The following is a 23,251-nucleotide window of genomic DNA, read 5'->3' on the forward strand; positions in this document are numbered from 1 at the left end:
AGGCAGCTACCAGAAAATGTTAAACTACATGCATAGCTAGGACTGCCCCGGTGGTCCAGTGGTTAAGACTGCCTTCCAATGCAGGAGGCGTGGGTTCCATCCCTGGTTGGGGAACTAAGATCCCACATGCCGCAGGGTGCGGCCAAAACAAAAAAGAAAGGAAAAAAATTACATACTTAGCCGGCTTTATACTTCTCCCGGATAGCACGGTAATAGAGGCTCTGCAGCAAATGTGACCCTTCCGCAAAGATGAGGCCAAAAGGGTAGGGGTCCCCACTACTTTTCATTGCTGATGGTGAAGAGGTAAGCCTCACATTTTGATTCAAGGCAAAAAGAGGGCAGAGGATCAGCAACCTCAGTGGTCCCAAAAGGTGGGCACCAGAATCTGATTTGGAAAAGCAAGTTCCAGGTTTTTCTGATTTACTTATACTGTAAATTGATCTGGGGTAGCTAAGGGAGATTATGGCGGGGAGAGCCTAGAGTCCCCAAAGGAGTCAGGACACTCAATTTGAATTTCCGATAAACAATGAAGAATTTTTTAGTATAAGTATATCCTCATGGACCTTCTGTATTTTATTTACTAAATATGACAACCCCAGCTAGCACGAAAGAAGACTGCGGCAGAGAAAGGAGATGCTGTGTTGGAAAGTAACAATGGCCTGGGATTTAAAACAACATAACTCTGAAGCCAAATGTGTTGGGTTCAAATCCTGGCTCCACTACTTACAATTGTGTAATATTGGTATAATAATACCTTGTAAGCGTGTTACCAGGTTTACCTCAGTTACTACTGCCTGCAAGTATACCTATCTACAGCTGAGTCTTTTTTCCCTTAGCAGCTCAGCTGGGCTTTCTGCAGCTACTAGTTGGTTCTCTACCGGCTCATTGCCCATCCCTGTCAGCCCGGTCCCCCTCTGGCCTCTTCTGCGACGCTGGGGACAGTGGAAAGCGCGGTAGACAGCACCACCTTGAGTCGAATTCCTCCCCTTTCGGAGGAAGCCACTTTCTCCTCCTTTCTTTCCTATTCCCGGACCATTTCTGGGCAACGGCAGCTATTTTCACGTGAGCTCAAGTTAATGTCTCGGGGAGATTCCTGGGCGCGTGGGCAGTTCACCCTGCGATCCAGTCGCGGGTCACGGCTCGAGCCGGCGTCTCCAAAAGCTAACGTGTGTGGTTCGAGGCGAGCGCGGGGCTTTCAGCGCAGACTGTCGGGTGTTTGCAGGCCGGGGCGAGCCCTTGTGAAAGCAGATAAAAGAAAACATTTATTAACGTGTCATTACGAGGGGAGCGCCCGGCCGGGACTGTCGCACGTCCCGAGGAACGCTTGGCTCCTTCCAGCTCAGAGGGAGGAGAAAAAGAAAGCGGAAAAGAGGCAAGGATTCTTTCTCTTCGCTTCCAGCCAAGTGGACCTGATCGATGGCCCTCCTGACTTTATTGCAATATTTGAGTTATTAGAGATGCCCTCCTCGTGTGTGTGTGTGTCAACACACACACACCCCCTCGCACGCACGGCTCCGGCCCGCGTCCCTCCCTCATTTCCAGCTCCTGGGCGAATCCCACAGCTGTTTCAACTCTCCGCCGAGGGCGAGCTGGAGCGAGTGTGTGTCGGGTGAGTGTGCGTCTGTGGCCCGGCGAGGGTGCGCGCTCGGCGCCGGGAGCGCGGCCAGCGGGGTCCCGAGGCATCAAGAGGCAGAGGGCTGCCCAGATCCGCGCTCTCCGCCGTTGCGCCGTCCGGGGCCAGACTTCGGGGCCAGGGCCGGACGCCGGGGACAGCAGGGCCGGGCCGTCCGAGCCGCCCGTCCTTCCAGCCAGAGGTAAAGAGCTCGCGCGCGCTGGGGCACCGGGAGGGCGCCGCGGCGGGGGCCCCCGCTGCTGCCGGCCCGCCGCTCCCCTCCCCGGCGCGCGCTCGCCTCCCCCGCGCGGAGCTGGGCGGCAGGCAGGCAGTCGGGGGTCCGGGCCGCACGGTGCCAAGGGGCTGGCTCGGGCGGCGCGGCCGGCCAGGCTGGGGCGATGCGAGAGCGGCCCGAGCAGGGCCCGGACCCGGACTTTGGCGAGGGCGGCGCGCCGGGGCGGGAGCCGGGGGGCGGCGGCGGCGAAGCCAGAGGGCGGAGAGGCGGGAGGAGGCGGAGGGAGGGGAGGAGGAGCGGCAGCGGCAGCAGCACTCACTGGGGATGCAGCAGCGGCGGCGGCAGCAACAGCAGCAGCAGCAGCGGCGGCGGCGCGGACTCTCCTGCGCCCCGCGGCCCGGCCGGGCTGCGGTAGAGGCGGCGGCGCCCCGCGCGCGGTGAGGCCGCCGGGGCCGTGCGCGCTGGTGAGTGGGGCGCGGGGGCCAGGTGGGCGGGGCGGGGGCTCCCCGCGGCCGAAGTCGGCCCCGGGGCGTGCGCGGCCGCGAGTGCTTCCCAGGTGAGCTTGGGGCCAGTCCCCACCGCCCAGCTCCGGCCCCAGCGCAGACCGCGGGCTGCAGGGTGGCTCCGGCGCCGGCGGGCCGCGGGAGGATGACCCGTTTGACCCCTCTGGCGGGTTGGGCGAGCGGGCGAGGACTTTCCACCGCGCCCCTGACCCGCCGACGCGCCTCGCGGAGCCTTGGAGACCTCGGGGGCAGCGCTCCTGGACTCGCCGGCCGCAGGGGGATGGCCTCCTTGACCCCTTTGAGTTTAGACCCAACGGACCGGCTAGAAGCCAGACCACGTGGGGCTTGTCCGGGCAGGACACGGGAAAGCAGTGGACCGGATCTTCAGAGTGATAGGGAACTCGCACATACTGAAAGCAAATGGGATTATAAAGACAAATTTCCTCCCAGGCTGGGTCAGAACCAGTTCTCATCTCCTTGTAGAGAGATGCTCGCGTCCAGCCGCCCGAGGATTTCGGAAGTGTGGCAGTGAAGCTGCAGCGATTTCTAGGAGTGTACTTTTTTTTTTTAATCTTCTTTATAGTAGTTCATTCATTCGTTCTGCAAGCCTTTATGGAGCACCTCCTGGTGCCCGGCACCGCGTTATGATCCAGAGAAAAGCGATGAACAGACTCGAGTTCTGAGCACCACCAGCTTTCAGTTCACTTTGAGGGCAGCTAGGGAAAGAGATGCGGTCTAAGGGTGGGAAACAGTAAGGCGACACCCACAAATCCTAGTTTTGCCCAATGACCTCTGTCCGCAACTCCCCGTGTAGAGACTGAAGACCATGGCCTCTGCACACAGTAGGACAAGCCCAGACATTCATTTTGACAGTCCCCTTTTTCCTTCTCCTCTTCGCCCTTCCTGAAAGTTCTGAATCATTCCCTGCTCCCTCTCCTCTCTGGACAGCCTTTCCTGCAGCTTGTTTTAATCACTTTTTGAGTTAAAAGTCAATATTTAATTAACCAAGTCATTACATTTAGCTTACATTTGAATCTGGGTATTTGCACATCTGTGCATGTCGGGACACCCTCCCGCGTGCCCCTCCATCTGTCCCCTGCCTCTTTCCCACAGTGCCGCTCCCCCTTCCTTTGGGGCAGAGAAGGGAGGCTGCTCTTGAGCAGGTTCTCTGGGGGCCAGAGAAGCAGGGAGGATGGGCTTTCCCTGGAGGACACCCAGTGTCTCTCCCCGGAGCAGGAACAGTTACTCTCATCTTGTAGTTAATAGTGAAGGAGATTTGCTATTGCTGCATCTCCACTACCCATTGCGGAGCCACTGGAGGGTTTTAATTAAATTAAAGGCATTCATTCCATATAGAAAGGGGGTGGGGAGGACAGACTGAAGACCACTCACCTGGTGAGAGAGGTTCTCCCAGCTGTGCTTGTCCCACGTGTGGAGGAGAGAACTCATCACAACAGCCTGTCCAGGTGTGTAATTTAGTGTCCTCATAAGCAGCTCGAGGGGAGATAGTGGCAGGCTTGGCTGATGGCAGTTGGACGTTTGCTCATGAAGGATCTTCCTTGGGCCAAGTTTATGCACATAAATGCATGATGTCGGCATGGCTGCCATGGCTGAGAGTCAGTGTGGGTTTGGGCTTTGGGCTTTGTGTATATTTATTGGGTTTTTTAATTTGAATTTATGGCTTTGTCTGAAACCTTAATAACATGTTAAGTTTTCAAGCTTGAGGGTTGAGTGATGAGTTAATTGTAAAAAGCCTCCGCCTGGAGGAGGACCATGTGGCTGTGTGTGAGGCTGTGTGTGAGACTGTGTGTGGTGTATGTACATGTGTGTGTCCCCTGCCCAACAACTCCCTTTAGCCGCCATCCCTAGGACCTAGCTGGTGTGCAGTCGCACACCCTCACACTTTAAGATCCTTTGGATTTGGGAATAATATTTCTCTCTTCCTTTCCCTGGATATGTTCACTTTATCTGTTTGGACCTGCCTCAAGGGGGCAGCTTCTGGTCTCCTGAGTTAGCCAGACAGGGAATCTGGCCCAACTCCATCCAATCTGTTCTTAGACTTCCTTCCCTCAGAAAGAGACTGAAAGCCTTGTCCTGCAGAAGAATATCATCATTTCTGACCATTTTGTATTTAAAAGAAAGGGTTTAGTCTAGACTTGATATGATAGTTAACACTTACGTAGTGTTTCATGGGCCAAGCACTGTTCTAAATCCTTAGGCATAATAACTCATTTCATTCACTCAAAACCCCTGGGAGGTAGGTCCTGTGATTGTCATCGTGTTAAAGAGGAGGAAACTAAGGCACTGAGAGGATCGTGACTTTCCAACAGCTGGTCAGTGGTAGAGCTGGGATTGGCGAGACCCTGGGCCTCCGGGGTCCACTCTGACCCACTGTACTCTCTTCCCTCCTTGGCCTTTATTCCAAGTGTAGAAGAAACAGATGCGCAGTGGGGGAAGAAAAGAAACAAAATTAGACGATCAAACTTTGAAAGGCAGAAGCCCCTCAGTAATCCCACTTCTCTCCAAAAACCTCCAGTGTTTGGGGGAGGCTGGGGTTTGTATTTTGGTTTCGGGGGTGAGGGATGCCTTGAGGAAAATACGTGATTGCCTGGCCACGTTCCCTTCTCCCTGCAAGTACACACACACTCTCCCTGAGTCAGGATGCAAAGGGATATATCACGCGGACTGACAGCCAAAAGCCATGAGATCTGAGGGGAGGGTTTGTGCCCAGTGAAGGCACAATGGCAAGAGGGTGAAAATTCTCCAAGAGGTGTGGCCCTCTTGTGGTTGGTGATGGAGTCGCATCGGCCTGTTCCTGGAGGGGTGGGGGAGGGGGGAGGGGGTCCAGGGCCCTTTGTTTCAGGCCTGGGCCCTTTGTGACCAGTGGATGTGGAAGGTAGGGCCTCCTCTCAGTGCTGACCTCCAGGTGAGGGAGGCCTCACCCTGGCCTACCTTCCATGCACCTCCTTGTGATGGGCCCTGGCGGGAAATCTGCAGTGCCCCTGATCCAGATGTAAGGCGCTGCCTAATTGGAAGATCATTAAGATCATTATAATTAATTGGCATCCTGATAAATGACGTGTTTGCCTAACTGGGGTGGTTGCTAGGGAACCAGGCCTCACTCGGAGAGGAAAGGAGAAGTGGCGTTGGGCTGGCTGCAGGTGGGTGTCAGGGTTACAGACCCAGCGGGTTAACGGGTGGGAAGCGAGAGCCGTCCTCACCCGCATCTGCTGGTGTTTACTGGGCAGCTGCTGTGTGCAAGTCGCAAGTGGATTATCAGTTAGGGGTACTTTCCTAGAAGGACTGGGAAGTAACTGGGATCTTTTCTCTTGTAAGCAACAGAAAGTAGGGGGGAAAAAATCTCAAATCAATTTAAGAAGAGAAAGGGACTTACTGGCTTTCATGACCAAAAAATGCTAAGGTAACAGCTTCAGGCGCAGCTGAGTCAGGGCTCAGATTTTGGCCTGAGAATCTGTTCCTCTCCATCTCTGCTCTTCCTTCCACGGGGCTGGTTTCTCTCTCCAGCTCTGAGAGGCGGGCAGGCTCTAGCACCGTGGTCGGGAGAGCCCCCCTGCGTGGCTACCTGCCCAGTTATGTGATCCACGGCACATTACTTAACCTTTCTACGCCTCAGTGTTCTCATCCAGCAAATGACGACGATCATAGCGCCTCTCTCCTGGCTGGTAGGAAAGGCTGAAATGAGATCATCAATGTCAAGTGCTTATCATGGTGTCTGACACAGGCAAGCCCTGGGGAAACATTGGCTGTTCTCATGATTAAGGAGTTGAGCTCAAGAGCTGTCCTCTCATCCTCTCTGGTTCGAGCCCGCCAGAAAAGAACAAGCCCCTTTTCTGGTAATGCCCACCCAAGCCCCAAGCGTCCCTCCGATTAGACTGTTTTATGTCACGTGCTCACTCCACATCAGTCACTGGCCATGGAAATGAGTCAATGACCAGGGGCTTAGGCCAGGCTCCCAGGCCCCACCCTGGAGCTGGGGGAAGACCAACTAAGACCCCAGAGCCCCAGAGGACACCAGGGAAAGGGAGCCTGGCTGCTGCGGAGGCAGACCGCCAATGCCTATGATGAGGGGGGGACATGAATGTGAGACATGATGGCCAGATGAACCTGCTTCCAATTTGGTCAAGGGGGTACCACAGAAACAGCTACTGAGCGGGCAGCCTCCCCTGCCCCTCCACTGAGGTTAACAGGCATTGGAGGCTGGACTTTTCTGCCTTAGTGTCTCACAGGTGCTACCTGGCCTGAATTCTGTGATTTCTTCTTTCTTTTTTTTTTTTTTTTTTTTGCAGGTAAGGCTTTATTGGGGCCCCTACTGCTGCAGGGGGCAGCAAGAACAAGTAACAGGTTCCCTTGCTAGCTCGCTCCCTCAGGGTGGTGTGAGCTGATTCCTTATATGGGGTGAAGGTAGGGGTGTGTCCAGGGGTCAGGCTGGAGGTGTGGCTTGGGTGGTCTGCCCACCCCCTTGGTGGTGCTGTGTGCAGGGGGCATGCGCAGTACCCTGCTTTTGCTCCGGGCTCTTTAGAAGTGGCGGTTGGTCTCTTTGTATCTTGTTGTCCAGAATTTGCCCCAACTGTGCATGCACACAGCTATTTTTATTCCCTTATAGTTTCTTTGTATTTTGTTGCTCGAGGAGGCGTTTGAGCAGGTGCAAGAACTGCGGCACTGCAGCAGAGGGTCCCAGGTCCCAGCCTGTCTCATTTCCCGCGAGAGACTCTACACCTTTATTCTTAAGGGGTAAGGGGCTGAAGGTCTCTTCTTCTGAAACTCTTCCTCCTGGATGGGCTGCAGACCCTAGTGTCTTCTAGGCTCCAACAGTTTGAAGTAAGGCTCATGACGGCTCAAGGCATTCAACCCATTCCAGCGGAGAGTGGCCCAGGTCCCTACAGGTCCTTGAAACAGTCAGCGAGGGACTTCTGCGATTCTGTGATTTCTGGTGGGGCAGTGTTTGCCCAACCTTCCACCACGAGAGTCGTCCGGAGGTATTTGTTAAAAAGCTCAAATTCCAGACCCTGCTGAATCAAACTCCCAGGGAGGGCCCTGGCTGCTGGAAGGGAACCAGAGTGCCCTGTGTGTGTGTGCATATGTGTGTGTGTTCCGCATCAGCAAAGAGGTGGAAAGAGGGCCCTCGAGTGTGCATATCTTGTATTCCTGTCTGATGCAGGGGCAGCCGGAAGGCAGAGGAAATGCTCTAAGTGAGATCGGGCATATAAAGGTGTTCTGGAAACTGCAGTACAGATTAAAAGGTCGTTCCTCTCATTTGTCAGTGCACACGTGTTTATTGAGCAGCTATTGTGTGCCAGGCACTGTGTTAGGCGTTAGGATGAACAAGAGAGAACCCTGCTGTCATAGAATTACATTCCAGAGGGTGAGAAAGCAGATAATACACAAGCAAACAAGTCCGAGGCTCTTTCAGAAAGTGACAGGCTCTACGGTGGAAACAAGATAGTGATGTGATAGGAAATGATGGGGAGTGGGGGAGGGCAACTTTTGGCAGGTGGTCAAGGGAGGCCTCTCTGAGGATGTGACTTTTGAGTTTTGACCTAAATTTTGAGATGAGCCAACCTGGGGAAGATCTAGAGGAAGAGCATTCCAGGTAGAAGGAACAGCCAGTGCAAAGGCCTGGAGGTGGAGAGGAGTGGCCTGTTCCAGACACCTGTTTAAAACACAAATAGAAGTCCAGTGGGGTGAAGGGTAGTGAGTAAGCGGGGGAGGGGAATGAGGTCAGTGGTGAGAAATGGGGGCCAGGGTGAGAAATTTAGATTTTATTTCAAATGAAATGGAAAACCACTGGAGAGTTTTAAGTCAGGGAATGACAGGATTGGTGTTTTAAAAAGATCTCAGTGGCTACCATGAGAGGGATGCTTTGCAGGTGGAAGCAGAGACATGAGGATGGTGAGCTGATATTGGCCAGGATTTTGGTGGTAGTAATGGAGATGGAGTGAAATGGGTGGATTGGAGATATATTTTGGGGGCAAAGCCAGTAGAACTTTCTGGTGGATTGGATACTCAAAATGAGGGAAGAGCTGTAGTTTTCAACCAAGGACAACTTTGCCCCCCAGGAGACATTTAGCAATGTCTGGAGATGTTTTTGGTTGTCACAACTAGGGAGGAGATGCTACTGGTATCTAGTGGGTGGAAGCCAGGGATGCTGTTAAACACCCTACAATGTGCAGGACAACCCCACAACAAAGAATGTCTCAGCCCCAAATATCTCTAGGGCCGAGGAGTCAAAGATGACTGGGCAGCTTGGTGTATGGTGATTCCTAAATAGGGAAGACGAGGAGAGAAGGTTTGGAGGAGGGAGGATGATCCAGAATGTAGTTGTGGAAATGTTGGGTTTGAGATGACACTCGACCTGGGTGGCGGAAAGCTCACTGGGTGCTGATACACAAGTCTGGAGCTGGTTGGTACTGGCAAGTGAAATTTGAGAGTCATCAGTACATCCATGTTATTTTAAGCCCTGGGACTGGACACGATCATCTAGGGAGAATGTATTTTGTTCCCTGGTGGGCTTTCCTCCCTCCTCCCCCGCTCCAGTGCCTGTCATGCATCAATTGGATGAATATTTTTAGCACATCCCACATGCTTACCTCTTTATGATGCTCCTGAGAAATTCCCAAAGGCTCAGGCTGAGCCCCTTCACCCCACCTTGTCCGTCTACTCATTGCTCAGTGATTAGCAGACAGAGCTAAATAGTCATTACTCTGCAACAGATGCCCTCGGGAAACTGCTTAAGTTCATATGGGATCCTGGGCCTTACAGGCAGCACGGTGCCTCCTTGGTAGAACAGCTGGTCGCATGGTCTTCAGAGCTTCTCCTCCAGCCCAGACCCAGACTTTGTGGAATTTTCTCTAACCAGCATCCGCTACTGTTTTGAATTTTCCACAGTCTCTTAATATGATTCCAAAACACATGCTGCCCAGTGGCCCTGGCCTCTGGCATGTAGCTTCATCTTACGAAAGGCCTGTATCCACTGCTTTATACACCTGGGCCTTGCTTGAAACTTGGATAAGTTCTATCCCAAACTCAGAGTCGTCATGAGCAGGGCTTGTGTGTGTGAGTTGATGGACAGGGCCATCCCCGGGGACCATGAACAGTACCCGAGATGTGTTTGGCCAGGTGGAAGCCAGATGTGTTAGGAGAAGAATGCTGCCAACAGCTTTTCTTATTGGCTGGAGACCAGGGTCCCAGCGGGTGACTTGACCCACCTCAGCAGCCAGAAAAAGGGAGTGTTTTTAGCCACAAAAGTCCAGGAGATGTTCATGCTCTAGTGAAAATCAGATCACCCAAAAGCAGCATTTCTGGCCTGTTCTAGAGACGGGCACTGTCCACAGACTTCTGATTGCAGGCTACTTACCTTGATATTTCAGAGAGGAGGAAAGCCTACTAGAGTCTTAGTGGTTTGGAGTCCTAATCGTTTGAGTGTGAATCAAGATGTGTTCACTGCAAGTAATAGAGTTCCTGGCTGAGAGTGGCTTATGCAGTAGCAACACTTAATTCTCACATAATGAGAATCCAAAGCAGGGGAGCCCAAGGACCAATTTGTTGGTAAAAAATAATGTCATCAAGGACCCAGGATGTTCCTAGCCTGTTCCTCTGTCCTCAGCTTCATGGTCTTTGTTGCTTCATGATCTCAAGATGGCTGCCACAGCTCCAGACATCACATCCCCCTACAAAATGGGAATAAAGAGCAGGATTCCTTGCCATCTGTCTTTTAATTAGAGAGCAAAACCCTTCCAAGAACACCCCCACCCCAGCAGACTTAGCTTTAGCTTCATTGGCCTGGGGTTGGGTTTTGTACTAGCCTCTAAGCCAAACACTGACAAAGGGAAATAAGGTTTTTATGTTCGGTTTAGCTTAGTGGTTCCCCAAATTAGCAGGTCAAACACCCTCTTCTTATAACAAACATATTTTGCCAAGTTTACCTGAAGTAAATTCATAGATAATATAACCTGTCTACACATATATTTTAATCAATAAAGTACCCTGACTGTAGTTTAAAGAAAAGCTAAAAAGGAAAGTGATTTATAATTAAACATATATATTGCAGCCTATGAACACTTAGACACAACTACATTAGAAGGTGTAATGAAGCAGTCAGATGCTCACACTAGTGTAGAATCACATAAATTTGACAGCTACAAATGCAGTGGGATACAGATGTTTGGTTTTGGCAACTTGAAGACCACAAGTGCTACGGCCATAAGTAATATGATTTTCCAAAAGAGAACAATTTACCAAAATTTCCAAATGAAACAAACTACAGTCTTCCCTCAGTTTACTTAGTGGTTGCATTCCTGGAAAATTCAGCATAGGGTAGAACCACACAAGTACATCTTTGGTGTTTATATGTGAAGTGGAGTTCATGTTTAAGGTCAGGCAATGTAAAAACTTTTTCACCTACATGAATGTCTGGTGGGATGTCCAAAAGTCATGCTGGAAATGGGGCGATTCTTCACTGCGTGGAGCATTGTGTTATCCACCATCCCTGCAACCCCACTAGACACCAGAAGTATCCCCCAGTCATGTGACAACCAAAACCTCACAAATTCCAGAGAAACACCTCTTTGGGGAATGATTTCACCCCCTTGAGAACCACTGGCTTAGACTAATGCTGGTTTGTTGCCAGGGTGGGGGAAGGTCCACCCCCTGAAAAAAACTGGGGTCCTGTAGACCAGGGAATGACCGGAAGGGGAGGCACCCACAGTTTCTGCCTCAGAGTTGTCCCCAAGCCCCTCTTTCTGCCCCTCACCCTCCTGTTGACATGTTCCTAAAATGTCCCAGTCCAGCTAGTGAAATAAACCCATGTGGCTGGCGTGGACCAGCCTCTCCAGTGAATGGGGTGATGAGTTCTTGGGTTAATCTGGATATCAGTGGTTTCCACCTGGGTAGGAGATGAAGATGGTACAGATGATTGAACATAACTCCCTGAGAATCCATGTGTCATAATGGTTAAGGATGTAGACTCCAGAACCAGACTTCCTGGTTCAGATCCCAGCTTGGCCACTCAGAAGCTGGGTGGAGCTGGGCAAGTCAGTTGACCTCTCTGAGCCTGAGATCCCTCTTCTGTAAAATGGGGGCAATCCCAGTAGACTCCTCCTAGAGTTACTGTGAAACACTAGAATGGTGTGTGGGTACATGGAAATTGCCTCAAAACGCAGATGTTATCGCTGTCATAGTTGTTATTGCTTATATTTGTAGATACTTTTTAGCTTTTTTAAATTGAGATATAATTGACATGTAACATTGTATTCATTTTAGATATACAACATAATGATTACAATGTAATGATTTGATACATGTACACATTGCAAAATGGTTACCCAGTAAGTGTAAACATCCATTGCCACACATAGTTGCAGTTTTTCCTTGGGATGAGAACTTTTAAGATCTACTCTCTTAGCAGCTTTCAAATATACAGTACAGTATTGTTAACTGTAGTCACCATGCTGTACATTATATCCCCAAGACTTATTTATTTTATATCTGGAAGTTTATATCTTTGACCACCTTCACCCATTTCGCTCATCCCCCACCCCCCGCCTTTGGCAACCACCAATGTGTTCTCTGTAGCTATGAGTTCAGTTATGGGTTTGTTTTTTGTTTTTAGATTTAGATCATGCAGTATTTGTCTTTCTCTGATTTATTTCACTTAGCGTAATGCCCTTGAGGTCCATCCATGTTGTCGCAAACGGCAAGAGTTCCTTCTTTTGTATGGCTGAATAATCCATTATAGACATATACCACATTTTCTTTACCCATTCATCCATCAGTGGACACTTAGATTGTTTCCATATCATGGCTACTGTAAGTAATGCTTCAGTGAACATGGCGGGGGGTCAGTGCAGATAGCTTTTCGAGTGATTTGATTTCCTTGGGATAAATACCCAGAAGTGGAATTGCTGGATCATGTGGTAGTTTTTTGGTTTTTTGTTTTGTTTTTTTGGCTGCGTTGGGTCTTCATTGCTGCGCGGGCTTTCTCTAGTTGAGGCGAGCGGGGGCTACTCTTTGTTGCGGTGCACGGGCTTCTCATTGCGGTGGCTTCTCTTGTTGCAGAACACGGGCTCTAGGCTCACGGTCTTCAGTAGCTGCAGCGCATGGGCTCAGTAGTTGCGGCTAGCGGGCTCTAGAGAGCACAGACATCAGTAGTTGTGGCTCACGGGCTCTAGAGTGCAGGCTCAGTACATGTGGCGCATGGGCTTAGTTGCTCCGCGGCATGTGGGATCTTCCCAGACCAGGGCTCAAATCCGTGTCCCCTGCATTGGCAGGCGGATTCTTAAGCACTGCGCCACCAGGGAAGTCCCTCATGTGGTAGTTCTATTTTTAATTTTTTGAGGAAACTCCACACTGTTTTCTATAGTGGCTGCGTCAGTTGTTTTTAGCTTTTGAAGTGCGTTTACACCTAGCATCCTGTATGGTCTTTTCAGCCACTCTGTTCATAAGCAAAGCCATTGGTTTCCCTCCTGCTGATGAGCAACGTCCAGCTCTGAGAGACAGGAGCAGGCTGAAGGCATAACTGGGCTTAGAGATTGATTCTGTGGCTTCCTGAGCTGATGAGCTACGTCATGTCCACCCCCAACCCTGCCCCGCCCACCTCCTCTTTTAGGCCTCAGTGAGTCCATCTCAGGAAAGGAGCTGACCTGTAGGGGAAGGACCTATAGGACAGGGCCCTGAGGGTGTCCTAGGAGCCCAGGATGGGGCTTCTCACCATGTGCACAGGGAGATGCTTGTGAGTGGAGCTGGGGTTCCTAACAGAATCTCCAGGGGAGCTCTTAAGTTCCAGTGCCCAGGCCATACCCAGACCAATTAAATCAGCACCCCTGGGTGGGGGGAGGGGCAGGCATCAGGCTATTTTACAGCTCCCAGATGATTCCAATGTGCAACTGAAGCTGAGGGCTGCTGAAGCAGGAGAGTAGGTGCTAACAAGGGAGCATTTCTGCAAAATCCCAAAAGGGCTTGTAGGAGCTGGCAGCTCCTCGAATAAAACCTTCCCTCCAGGGGCCCGCTGCACCCATAATAAAGTCTACTTTGCCCTGCCCCGCCTGGCCTCCACCTCCGTCTCACTCCACTCAGCATATTACACCCAGTCACACTGGCCTCCTCTCTGTTCCTTGGCTGCATCAGTGCTTGTTCCAACCTCAGGGCCTTTGCTCTTCCTGTTCCCACTGCCTGGACCGCTCTTCATAGCATCACAAGTCTGGCTCCTCTTGATCCTTCAGGTCTCAGCTCAAATGCCACCTCCTCAGAATGTCAAGAATGCCTCCTTGGTTTATATTTATAGCACTTTTTACTCTCTGGAATTACCTGGATTTACTTATTTGCTTCTTTGTCCTTTGTCCTCTTGCTAAAAAGTACGCCCCATGGTTGTGGGGACCTTGTTTGTATCCCGGCACCTAGAACAAGGCCTGGCACTCTGAGTGCTCAGGAAATATTTTGGGGAAGAAAGAATCAAGGAAGGAGGCTTGGAGATGTGCTGGTGGATCTGAATCTAGTGTTTGGGGATTCTTGCTCAAGGCAAGGGAGTCGAAACCTGTTTGTCATCTGCCAAAAGCACAGGTAAGAGTGGAGAGGGTTGCTCTCACCTAGTCACCAGTCCCTGTCCCCTCCCGGTACCCAGCCCAGTGGAGGAGCCGGGCTTTGTGCTAACATCCTTTTCACAGCAGCAGATACCTCCCTCGTACCACAGCAGGGACATCAGGCCCTGCAGAAGGGCTGGTGGAATGTTCTACTTCTGACCAGTCTCAGACCACCTGGGATATGTAAGTTAATCTGTGAGATCAGTGGCATGACATTCTAATGAGGGATCGGTGACATGACCTTGTAATGAGGGCTCTTAGATTGAAGATTTCTGCCCTGGGCCCTGCGAATGACAACTACCCCCCTTTCCCCAAGTTGTCCCCTCCTGGAAGAAGCTATCACCTTGCAGGAGACCTGCCTCTCTCACCTCCTTTCCGGGACCCACACACAACTGAGAAAGTTCTGCATGCCAGGTGGTGTTCTAAGTGCTTGCTCAGGGTGTCTTAGTCCATTCTGGCTGCTGTACTAGAAAACCAGAGACTGGGTGGCTTATGAACAACAAAAATTTATTTCTCACAGTTCTGGAGGCTGTGAAGTCCAAGATCAAGGTGCCAAAAGTTCCAGTGTCTGGTGAGAGCCTGCTTTCTGGTTCATGGACGGCACCACCTTCTCTCTGTGTCCTCACATGGCAGAAGGGGCAAGGGAGCTCTCTGGGGTCTTTTATTAGGGCACTAATCCCATTCCTGAGGGCTCCACCCTCGTGACCTAATCACCTTCCAAAGGTCACAACTTCAGATACCATGACATTGAGGATTAGGTTTCAACATAGGGATTTGGGGAGGATGCAAACATTCAGTCTATAGCACAGGGATATTCTAATCCCCGTTTTACAGATGAACAAAGTGAGAGGTCTCCTTGCTCTGCCATCCTTAGTAATAGGACATCACAGGCTGGCTGACCAGTGCCCATATTCCGCTCACAGAAATGTTTTGTTTGACTTACACACTATTTTTAACATTTTTTGAAGTTGGCAGATTTTTAACAACTGTGAGACTTCACATTTTAAAAATGAGAGTTTCCAGCTTCTGAAAAATAGACATGGGCCATATGTGGCCGCACTGGGCTCCTGTCCCCACTGATGGTATATTTTCCACTTTGCCACAGTCCTCCTCACCCCCATTCCCTATTGTCTGAGGGTACAACCAAGTTTATTTGCCATTTATCATTGCACTTGCCCTGCTGTTCCTCTCTCATGGAGCAATATTTCTGCGTTCGAATGCCTGTATCAAAAGTGGTAAAGTGAGAGATGGAGAGAAGGAGGCGTGCGGGTTTCAAGTTTTTCTTATACTTGGTTACGTTACCTGCCTGGCCCACGTGGGCATTTGAGTTTTTCCTTTGCTGTAACACTTTGTTCATACCAAATGGCCACCCTTCTAGGGACAATGCATTGGAACTTCAATTTATTATAATAATAACAAAATCTAGTATCTAATGGGTACTTGTTGCCAAGCATTTAATCATCATGACAATCCTCTTAATCAGGACCTGTTATCATCTCCATTTCATAACTGAGGAAACTGAGGCAGTGTGTGTGATGCCTCCACCAGAATAGGAGCTCCTTAAGCTTGTTCATCTTTGTGCCAGCTTACCGCTGTTTGAAACAGTGATTGAATGAATGAATGAATGATGTTCTCCTCTAAGTGTTCATCTGATTGGCCCCAGGAGACCAAAAATGTTGACTCATCATAGGTCATTGGAAACCTTCCCGTTGGAGGAACAGGCTCTAATCAGTGTCACTGCGGATTCTTTAGCTGTGTGTCTGCTGTGTAATGGATCACCCCCAGCTCAGTGGCTTAAAGCAATGATTATTTACTTCTGACGAGTTTGTGAGTTGCCAGGTGGTTCTCCTGCTTCAAATGATATCAGCTGGAAGGTGCAAAATGGCTCCACCCAAACGGCTGGCAGCTAGTGTTTATCAAGAGATGGGAGTTCCTTTGGGGCCGTCAGCTGAACGGCTCCATCCTCCTCCACAGGGCCTTTTCCCATGGCTGCTTGTACTTCCTCATGGTATGGTGGTCTCAGGATAGCCTGACTTCTAAGAGCACACATGTAAAAGCTGCCAGGCCTTCTTAAGGCTTTAGCTTCAGAAGTTCTAGGGGCCTAGGAGCAGGAGTGGCTGGCAGCCTCCTGAAGGAGGGGTTCCAATGCGATAAATGCACCGCTGCTTTTTTTTTTTTTTTTCTGCTCTTGACATTCTATTTGAGTGTCAGGGGCCCAGTGAGAGAGTCTGATTGGCCAACTTTTGTCATAGGATCACCCTTTGGTTACATGGCAGGAGAGGGCGGGGCATCTTGGCAGGGGAGAGAGAATCCTCAAAAGGAAATTGGGGTACTGTTGTCAAGGGAAGGGGACCAGATGCTGGACAGAAAAAAAGAGTTAGAAACCTCTGCACAGCCCCTGAGTAAGTGGCTCTGCCCCAGGATGAGCAGTTAACATTTTTGAATGAATGAATGAATGAATGGAGGATGGATGGATGGATAGATGAATTTTTTTTTAAGTCTGGTATAAGTAGAATGCCCCAATCTGTGTAGCAGCTCTTCCAGGGCAGGGGCCCCATAGTTCAGGCACTGCTGAGGGTTTGGGAGCCCCCCCTCATTTTATGGGCCAAAGCCAGCTCCCAGAATATGCTCAGCATCCTCACCCCAAAGATGGGGCTGATTGGAGCTGGCCCCGGAAGGGAGAGTGTGCACGGTAATAAGGGAATGGCCTGCGCAGTGGGTGGGCTCCTGCCTCCCCAGACCCCGGCCCTCACTCCCTTTCTTCCAGCCACTGGGCACCTGGACACACAGTAACACCTGGTGACACCCAGTGAGTCCCCCAGAGAAACTGATCCCAGCTCAGAGAACACCTGTGACCCAGGCTGTCCTCCCACGTGACAGTCTATTTCCAGCTGCTAATTAGACAGCACAGCACTCCAGGGTTGGAAACAGACCTGTCATTCGAAATTCTCTCTGACTCCCATCTCTAAATTTAGTGGGTTATTTGGTAAAAGTTGCTTCAGACTCCCTCCCCTGCCTGTGAGTACAATCTTCTCAAATAATTGCTAAGTGTCAGGCCATTTCCAAGGTGAGCTAATGAGACGCGCATCTCCTAATAGCAGGGGCCTGATGGGTGAGCATGGTGTCCATGGCTGTGGATTGGGTGAAAGGGAAGAAATAATTGGATTATTAATACCGAGCAGTCAAAATAGCCTTTCATCCCTTTTATGTTCTTCTCGAAGGAGACTACAGTCTCTGGAAACCTAAATATGGGTTCTATGGGGGTAAACAGTGCTGAGAACGTGTGGGGTTAACAAGTGGGAGGGGGAGTGACTGGCATTGCCAGCCCTGGCCAGGCAGTCGACGCCGAGAACCAGCCCGCAATTAGGCGTGAATAATGACTCTGTCACGGTCAGACTTTATTGCTTTTGGCCAAAAGCCCTTTGCAGAAATAACTTTGTAGCTTGCTGCCAGGGAAGCTTTTGTCCGCGGCCAAGACAAAACAACAAAGAACAGAGGTGGGAAGAACTGTATCTGATTCCCATTTCCCCTAAACACCCGGGAAGGGCAGCAGGTGTGGCCTACCCGGAAGGCGTGGGGGGGGTGGCAAGTGACGTCCAACCTCAGGTATGCCAGGCTGCCACTCCTGCTCCCTGCTCCTACCATTCTGGTCTTTATTACCGACCCAGCTCATTCCCACCACAGGGCCTTTGCACTTGCTTTTTCCCTTGCTTAGAAAGCATTGCGCCCACAACTGGCTTCTCACCCACCTTCTGGTGTCGGCGCAGACATCACTTCCTAGAGGCCTCCCCTGATTTACTCTATCCTGTCATCCTGACAACTCCCTTCAAAGCACTTAAGATCATCTGAAATTCATCTTCATTTGTTAAATATGTGTTCCCCCCACCAGAATATCAGCTCCTTCAGGACAGAGGCCTGGCCTGCCTGGTGTTCACAGCTGTTGGCCAGCATTCCACACAGCACCTAGCACATAGTAGGTGCTCAGAAAAGATCAGGTAGCTTCGAAGGGTTGCAAATGGGCCCCCAGCCAAGCTCCAGAGGAGCTTTGTTTGGCCCGCTCAGTGTTTAAAATGTATTGACTGTTTTTACTCTGAAAATGGCATCCCCACTGGTGTGGTCTGGTCCCCACCCCTCCCTGTGACCCTAAATCCAGGCCATGTCACTCACTTCTCTTGCCTGGGCCCTGCAGGCATTTGAGTTTGTGTCCCCACTTTAGACAAAGGCCACTGCACACAGGTGTCTCTCCACAGGTGACCAAACAGCATCCAGAATTCCTGTGAGCCCAGGCGGTGGGGCAGTCCACTGGCCTCCCGCCCAGCCAGTCGCATTGACCGGGTTGAGGCATGGTTCCCAGTGGGCAGGACCCAGTGGTCCTCATCTTAGGAGTCCGTGCCCAGGCCATTAATGGCATTGAACTTCATCGTGCTCTCTTTTGAGCCTTCTGAGTCATCAAGGAGGGAATTCCATTAACCCCTCTGTTGTGGTCTTCAAAGAGGCCTGCTCCCCTTGCAAGAAAACGTTCAGCACCCTTGGCAAGCAGGAATTTAACCGTAATGTCACTACATTTGTTTCTTTGTGCTGCTATCCATTTATGGCAGGGGTTCTCACCTGGGGGCAATTTTGTACCCCCCCCCCCCAGGGGACATTAGGCAATATTTGGAGACTTTTTTTTTTGGCTGCATCAGGTCTTAGTTGCGGCATGCGGGATCTTCATTGTGGCATGCAGGATCTTTCGTTGCAGCACACAGGCTCTTCCTTGTGGCACACAGGCTTCTCTCTAGTTGTGGTGTGTGGGCTCTGTAGTTTGAGGCACATGGGCTTCTCTCTACTTGAGGCGCGAGGGCTCAGTAGTTGTGGCGCGCAGGCTTAGTTGCCCCGCAGCATGTGGGATCTTAGTTCCCCAACCAGGATTGGACCCGTGTCCCCTGCATTGGAAGGCGGATTCTTTACCACTGGACCACCAGGGAAGTCCCTGGAGACATTTTTATTGTCATCTTGGGGGTGGTTGCTACTTGCCTCTAACGGGTAGAGGCCAAGGATGCTGCTAAACACCCTACAGCGCACACAACCGCGGAGAATGACGCAGCCCCAAATGTCAGCAGTGCCCAAGTTGAAAGACCCTGGTTTGGGGCCAGTGGTGCTCATTCCCTGTGGAGGGAGAAAACTGCCTTTGTAACTAAATTTACTGAAATAAGAAAGAGAGTGGACAGAAAGCTGTATCTGGCACAAACAAGAGTGCAGGTGACAAGCAGAACTTCCGATACCCTGACATGTGGGATGCTGGGGTCAAGGTCAGTCATGTCGCCCTTTTGGGGAGCAGAGCAGGCTGTTGGCTTCACAGCAGAAGCCCCGGCCCTAGAAGCTGCCCATCTCGCCAGAAAATTCCTGGGAGCTGCCTATCAAACTCCAGCGGTTGATTCTGGGAGAAGCTTCATGTCTCAGGCTGAGTTCTAGAAGGTTGGAGCTGTTTGCAGCTCTCCTGCCCAGCCAGGCTATGTTAACGTTCCTCCCAAACCCAGCCCGGCACCCCCCAGTCGAAGTCTCCCCCCAGGACAAGCCAGCGGCCACCCAACGAGACCGGGGACGGCAGCCTCCCGGCCCGGGCAGCTTCCTGGTGGACGGTGGCCCTGAGCTCCTGGGGCCAAAGGGCCGACCCTGCGGAGGGTCACTGCTCACGTCAGCAGGAGGAAAGGACTGGGGGAAGTGAGGGCCAGTTCCCCAAAATCAGGTCACCCAGTTCTGTTTGGGTTTCTGCATTTATGAGGTGGCTTCCTTTTCTGCTTAAAAAGACGGGACTTTTTAAAAAGTGAAAATAAATCGATGTTTTCAATGTAGATGTAACTGGGGCACCTCCGTTCTCTGCAGCGAGGAAGAGAGGCTGTCACTGTGCCTTCACATCCAGGGCAAGCTTGCGTTCTGCCTCATCTGCTCCCTTCAGATCCGCCTAAGCACGGGCCCCACTGATGTAACCCCTTTGGGTCATTCGAGAAAGAGGAGTGGGCATGGGGAAGGCTTCTCGTCACCCCAGGGCTTCCTGAGGCTCAGGGATCTTTGAAATGGGCCTGGGCACAGACTCCAAAGCTTGGCAGATACAGACAGACGGAATCTGACTCAGATCAAGTTTCACTTCCTAGAAGGGGTGACGTGTGCAGGGGAGAGGCTCTCACCCACTGCCGAGCCCAGGCCTCCATGACTTGGCAGGGCCCCCCCTGTGTTTTCCAGGGGCCACAAGATAACACCCCGCATGCTCATCTCCAGTGCGATCTTCTCACCCCTCCGTCTAGAGGTGGGGCATCCCTGGTGTCCCGTCCATGAATCTGGCCTGGCATGTGTATCACTGGTAATCAACAGAATGGCGGGATTAATGCTGGGACAGCAGAAAAGGTGAGGTTCAGTCAGAAAAGAGGAAGCGGCTCCCCCTTGACTGCTGGAATGCTCACTTTTGGACCCCTAAGCCGCTGCATAAGAAATCAGCCACCAGCCTGAGGCCCCCATGCTGTGAGGAAGCCCAGGCCACATGGCAAGACCCTCCCTGAGGCCCCAGCTGACTGCCAGCAGCAGCCACCAGACTGGGGATTCAAGTCCCCACCTCTTGAGTCTTTTCAGCTGTGGCCTCAGACATGATAAAGCAGAGACCAGCCATTCCTGGTATGTCCCGTTGGAATTCCTGAACCCAAGTCCCTGAGCATTAAAAAAAAAAAAAAAAAATTCCACTGCTAAGTTTGGGGGTAAATTGTTACAGAGAAGTAGTCATTGGAACACTTGGCGTGTGCCAGTCTTCCCTCTGTTCAATAAGTTATTCATTTATTCAACAATATCCGGAATCTCCCTTCTCACCCCTTCACTGCCCCCACCCTGGTCCAGGCACTCTCCATGGCAGTCATCTCACTGGCCTCCGTGTGTCCACCTCACTGCCTACAGTCTGTTCTCCACACACAGCCAGAAGAATCCTGTTAAAATCTACAACCAATCACGGCACTCCTGGGCTAGAACATTCCAGGTCCCACTCCCACTCAACTCCACTCCAGCCATACTTGCCCACTTTATGTTCCTCAAACACCCCAGCCACATTCCTACCTCAGGACATTTGCACTTGTCCCTCTGCCTGGAATACTGTTCCCCTGAATATCCACAAGGCACAATCCTTCACCTCCCTGAGGGCTCTGCCCAAGTGTCATCTCTCAGAGAGGCCTTTGCCACCCTCCTATTTAAGGATGCAAGCTCCCCCCACCAGCACTTACAGCCTCCCACTCCTCACCTTAGGACTCATCACCTCATGTGCCCATCATTTATTTTGGTGTCTGATCCATGACAGAGTATTGGTTTCTGGATCTGCAGCACGTAGGATAGGGCCTGGTGCATAGTAAGTGCTCAGTAAATATTTGCTGACTAACTCAAAGAATTAGCACCCAGGCTGGGGCTGGGGCTATGGAGTGAGGAAGAGACAGCGCCTACCTGTGCAGAGCTTCCAGCAGGGAAAATGACCCCCTACAAGATACAAACTCGAACAGAAGAGTGTACCAAGGAATCAGAAGTTGTGATGAGTGCTCTGAAGAGAACAAACCTTGGATGAGGCCAGGAATAACAGAGGGAGGCCTGCCGCAGGGAGGGAGGCGAGGGAGGGCTCCCTCCCCACCTGTCAGACTCCACCCAACCCAGAGTTCCAGGCTGTGCCCAGGGAACAGTCTGTTTTTCTTGGCAGGTGAGGAAACTGAGGCCAAATCAGGACCAGAAGTCAGGACTCCCACGCCCACATTTCTTCCCCCTTTCTGCACCACCTTTCTCTTATCAGCTGGCAAATAAGGATGAGGAAGGTTTGCCTGTGATAAGGCAGAGTTGGGCCCAGGCCAAGGGTTAGCAGCCGTGTCATCAGATCTCTCTATAGACGGAGGCAGACGGTGTCTGGGAAGCCACCTGGGTCAACACTCTGCCCCCAGCTTGCTCTGCCAGTTGGGCTCATTCGGTCGCAAGTGACAGAGAAAGCAACTCCGAGTGACCTAAGAGAAAAAGAGAATTTGATTCATATCCTTAAAGAGTCAAAGTATGAGAAAGGGACCTGAAAGAAAATATCTCAAAGCAGTTGAAGGACATGGAAGAATCTACAGAGGCCTGAAACAAAGAACCCAGAAGTAAATCTCCCTCTTTCAGGCTTAGCTGGATCCAGGTCTCGAATGTTGGCAAAACCCAAGTATGTTCCATCTCAAAGCTCTGTTCTCTTCTGTGTGTTGGCTTCATTCCAACTCCGTATGAGGCAAAATGACGTCAGAGTCTTCCCTCATCCTCATGGTGGACTGACATGGACCGAGTTAGCTAGCTGGAAAGAGGAGGCGCCTCTTCCTAGTTGGACCAAAGTGCCTGGATTACTCTGATTGGCCAGTCACTGAGGCAGGGGGATTGGAAGGCTCTGATTGGCTTGGGTCTGGATGCCGTGGCCCAGTCTTGGATCTCTGAAGCCAGGACCTAATTTGAAATTTATGGACCAATAACTGGGAGAAGAGGATCCCCAAAGGAAAACTGAGTGCTGTTACAGAAAGGAGGGTGGCCCAAACTCAACAAATAACACTAAGCAACATTTATCAGGCACTTACTGTATACAGCTCTGTTCTAAGGACTTCACAGACATTAAGCCACTTCATTCTCGCAACTCTGTAAGTGCTATTATTGGCCCCACTTTGCAGATAAAGACACTGAGGCCAAAAGAGGTTAAATTACTTGCCCACAAGCTAGTAGGTAGTGGAGCCGAGACTCGAACCCAGGCATTCTGTCTCTAGTTCCCATCTCCACCCCTTCTCCAGCCTGTTCCCTGCTGCATTTCCCCCCAGCACTTAGCAGTCTATCTGCGTGCCTTTCTCCACTCTCTTTGTCAGCTCCATGAGGACAGGGATTTATCTGCTTTTTTTTTTCCCCACTGATCATGATACAGTACCTGGTACATAGCATCTGCTCAGATATTTGAGTGTGTGAATTATATGGTCGCGCACTTGACATGCAAAGCATTGTGATACTCAGCTTCCCAAGACTTCAGATGTATCTTTTCTAAACTTTCTCTGAGCTCTAACTATAATCCGTGACCCCATTCTAAGAGTTCACTCGTGGTTTACCATTACTTCCAATCCTGTTTTCTGACCCTTCTCACCTTTAGCGGGAGTCTTTCAACTCCAGCTTCTTATATGTTGACTCTTTAGAATGTCAGCTCCATGAGGGCAGGTACTTTTTTTTTCACTGTTTTATCTACAGTGCCAAGAACTATGCCTGGCACATAGCAAGGCTTCAAGAATTTCTTGTCACATAAATAGTTAGGCAGGCA

At 51.0% G+C, this 23,251-nt stretch overlaps 1 protein-coding gene across 4 annotated transcripts in view; it reads left to right on the plus strand.

The window, feature by feature from the left end:
• The first annotated feature begins 1,270 nt into the window (after nt 1-1,270).
• SULF2 (sulfatase 2) overlaps nt 1,271-23,251 on the plus strand; it is a 142,512-nt gene continuing 120,531 nt past the window's right edge. For 2 of the 4 annotated variants that reach the window (XM_061210356.1, XM_061210359.1), the window contains exon 1: nt 2,187-2,311. The gene's annotated coding sequence lies outside the window, so the exon portion shown is untranslated. Of the gene's footprint in view, nt 1,610-1,635; nt 1,815-2,186; nt 2,312-23,251 lie in introns of those variants that run through there. The other 2 variants (XM_061210358.1, XM_061210357.1) reach the window with 2 other exon arrangements.

This window comes from Eubalaena glacialis, chromosome 13 (assembly GCF_028564815.1).
Source record: "Eubalaena glacialis isolate mEubGla1 chromosome 13, mEubGla1.1.hap2.+ XY, whole genome shotgun sequence".
Classification (NCBI taxonomy): Eukaryota; Metazoa; Chordata; class Mammalia; order Artiodactyla; family Balaenidae; genus Eubalaena; species Eubalaena glacialis.